This window comes from Saimiri boliviensis, chromosome 12 (assembly GCF_048565385.1).
Source record: "Saimiri boliviensis isolate mSaiBol1 chromosome 12, mSaiBol1.pri, whole genome shotgun sequence".
In the NCBI taxonomy this organism is placed as follows: Eukaryota; Metazoa; Chordata; class Mammalia; order Primates; family Cebidae; genus Saimiri; species Saimiri boliviensis.
In genome coordinates this window covers 96,398,090-96,401,799 of record NC_133460.1, presented here as the reverse complement: position 1 = coordinate 96,401,799, position 3,710 = coordinate 96,398,090, and positions in this window count along the sequence as shown.

Below are 3,710 nucleotides of genomic sequence, written 5' to 3'. Positions count from 1 at the left end.
GACAGCCAGAAACAGAGTGGTCTTGGGCAGTGCTGCAGTAGGTTAAGCAGTCACTTGAACAGGTTTGCATTTGCTTTCCTGTGCCCATTCAGCATTCACAGTCACTATTTTAAAAAACCGGGTACCTTTGTGGGTGGATATGAATAGGTATGTCTGCAATTCACTGAGCTTCCACTGCATCCCAGGCACTATGCTAAATGGACTCGAAGCCACCTGTGTTAGTCTGTTTTCATGCTGCTGATAAAGACATGCCCAAGATGGGGCAGTTTACAAAGGAAAGAAGGTTAATTGGACTTACAGTTCCACGTGGCTGGGAGAGCCTCACAATCATGGTGGAAGGCAAGGAGGAGCAAGTCATGTCTAACATGGATGACAGCAGACAAAGAATGAGGAAGAAGCAAAAGCAGAAACTCTTGATAAACCTATCAGATCTCCTGAGACCTATTAACTGTCATGAGACTAGCACAAAAAAGACCAGTCTCCATGATTCAGTTACCTCCAGGGTAATTCTGGAGATAGATTGAAGTTGAGATTTGAGTAGGGACGTAGCCAAACCATGTCATTCCACCCTTGGCCCCTCCAAATCTCATATCTTCACATTTCAAAATCAGTCATGGCTTCCCAACAATCCCCCAAAGTCTTAACTCATTTTAGCATTAACCCAAAAATCCACAGTCCAAAGTCTCATCTGAGACAAAGCAAGTCTTTTCTACCTATCAGACTGTAAAGTCGAAAGCAAGCTAGTTACTTCCTAGATACGGGGGGGGGGGGGGGGGGGGGGATACAGGTATTATATAAATACAGTCATTCCAAATGGTATAAATTGGCCAAAACAAAGGGGTTACAGGGCCCATACAAGTCCAAAATCCAGTGAGGCAGTCAAATTTTAAAGCTCTAAAATGATCTCCTTTGACTTCACATCTCACATCCTGGTTATGCTGATGCAAGAGGTGTGTTTCCATGGTCTCGGGCAGCTCTGCTCCTGTAGCTTTGCAGGGTACAGCCTCCCTTCTGGCTGCTTTCATGGGCTGGCATTGAGTTTCTACAGCTTTTCCAGGTGAATGTTGCAAACTGCCAGTGGATATACCATTCTGGGATCTGAAGGGCAGTGGCCCTCTCATCACAGCTCCACTAGGCAGTGCCCCAGTAGAGACTCTGTGTGGGGGCTCTGACCCCACATTTCCTTTCCACACTGCTCTAGCAGAGGTTCTCCAAGAGGGCCTCGTCCCTGCAGCAAACTTTTTCTTGGACCTCCAGGCATTTCCATACATCTTCTGAATTCTAGGCATAGGTTCCCAAATCCCAATTCTCGACTTCTGTATACCTGCAGGCTCAATACCATGTGGACGTTGCCAAGGCTTAGTGCTTCTACTCTGAAGCCACAGCCCAAGCTGTATGTTGGCCCCTTTCAGCTACAGCTGGAGCAGATGGGACACAGGGCATCAAGTCCCCAGGCTGCACACAGCGTGGGGACCTTGGGCCTGGTCCATGTAACCACTTTTTCCTCCTGGGCCTCCAGGCCTGTGATGGTGGGGAGCTGCTGTGAAGGTCTCTGACATGGCTTGGAGACATTTTCACCATTGTCATGGGTATTAACATTAGGCTCCTTGCTACTTATGCAAATTTCTACAGCCAGCTTGAATTTATCCCCAGAAAATGGGTTTTTATTTTCTATCACATAGTTAGCCTGCAAATTTTCCATACTTTTATGCTCTGCTTCCCTTATAAAACCGTATACCTTTAACAGTACTCAAATCACCTCTTGAATGTTTCACTATTTATAAATTTCTTCCTCCAGATACTGTAAATCATTTGTCTCAAGTTCAAAGTTCCATAAATATCTTGGGCAGGAGCAAAGTGACACTAGTCTCTTTGCTAAAATGTAGCAAGAGTGACCTGCTGATAAAGACAAACCTGAGATTGGAAAATTTATGAAAGTAAGAGGTTTAATTGGACGTATAGTTCCAAGTGGCTGGGGAAGCCTCAAAATCATTGTGGAAGACAAGGAGGAGCAAGTCCCATCTTACATAGATGGCAGCAGGCAAAAAGAGAATGAGGAAGAAGCAAAAGTGGAAACCCCTGATAAACCCATCAGATCTTGTGAGACTTATTCACTGTCATGATAATAGCATGGAAACCCCCATGATTCAGTTACCTCCCCCCAGGTCCCTTCCACAGCATGTGGGAATTCTGGGAGATACAACTGAAGTTGACATTTAAATGAGGTCACAGCCAAACTATATCAACACCCTGGCAAAAATCATAACTGAGGAAATTACGACAGTGAAAGAGATCAGATCTAACTGATCCCAACTTTCTTGTAACGTCTATACTCTTTGTTCATTCCTGGGTGTAGGCCTAACTAGCCTTGGGAAGGAATTTAGTTTATAGTTTAAACTCTGACACAAAATTGATAATAACCCTTTCCCAAAAATCCCCTTCTTGCCTGGGGACCAGTCTGCCTTTGTAGGGCTAATAAATTAGTTATAAGATCAGAAATTACACTTTAGGGGCCATGCAGCCCTGGCTGCAAGAGTCTGAACTTCCCCAGATTGCTCCTGGGAATAACATCACTCTTGCAAAACCCAAGATGAGTGCTTGAGATATTTTGTAGACCCTGCATTCCAGCGCACCAGGTGACACCACCCAGACTGATAACCTGACTCAACCAGTTCTGCCATCCTACCCAAGAACAGAATTCAGCAAGAATAACTCATTTGACTCCCTATAATTTCACCTTCAGTCCAACCAATCTTCACTCCCCACTTTCAGAGCCCGTAACTGCCAAATTATCCTTAAAAACTGATTCCTGAATGCTTGGGGAGACTGATTTGAGTAATAATAAAACTCAGGTCGGTCTTGTGCACAGCTGTCTCTGAGTGAATTACTCTTTTGCCATTGCAATTTCCTGTCTTGATAAATCAGCTCTGTCTAGGCAGTGGGCAAGGTGAACCCATTGGGTGGTTACAAATTCTCTACCCTTTTAAAAAACTGAATCCTTGCAACTTCTCTGTGAGAAATCAAGGAGACCATTTTAGAGCTTTAAAATTTGACTGCCTTGCTAGATTTTGGACTTGCATGGATCCTGTAACCCCTTTGTTTTGGCCAATGTATCATCCCATTTGGAATATTTTTGGCCCCATTTTATAGATGAGGGTATTTAGATTTTTAGCCACCCAAGTAACGAGCTAATAAGTGGGAGAACTAGAATAGCATCTCAGATCTATTTGACTCCAAAGCCCATAAACTTTCCCATGAAGTGTCAGGCTCAACTTCATGTTTATACACAAACATGACATCTCTACTGAGGATAAACTTAGAGGGATGTTTTATAAATAGGGAAAGCTTAACACAAATTTAGGGTCAGTATTTACATCTAGAACCTATTGTCAGAATTACAATCTTTCATCTGAAATATATCTTTTCTTCATTAGCATGCTACCTTAGAGATAATAAACTTGAAAATTCCAAGAATGAGCAAATTGAAATCTCAAATTTCTGATGACCTGCCTTATTTAATATTTTCACAGAATAACAATTCTCCAAATGCCACAGTTATTTAAACTGACCGTTCACTTCCTTTTGCAGTAGAATTATAATAGGCCTCTAATGAAGATTCAATAAAAGCTATTTCCTGTTTATACACATCATTCTAAGTGAGAGTTGTAATTTATGTCCAGATACCATGGACAGACTCTGTGCTTTAGCTT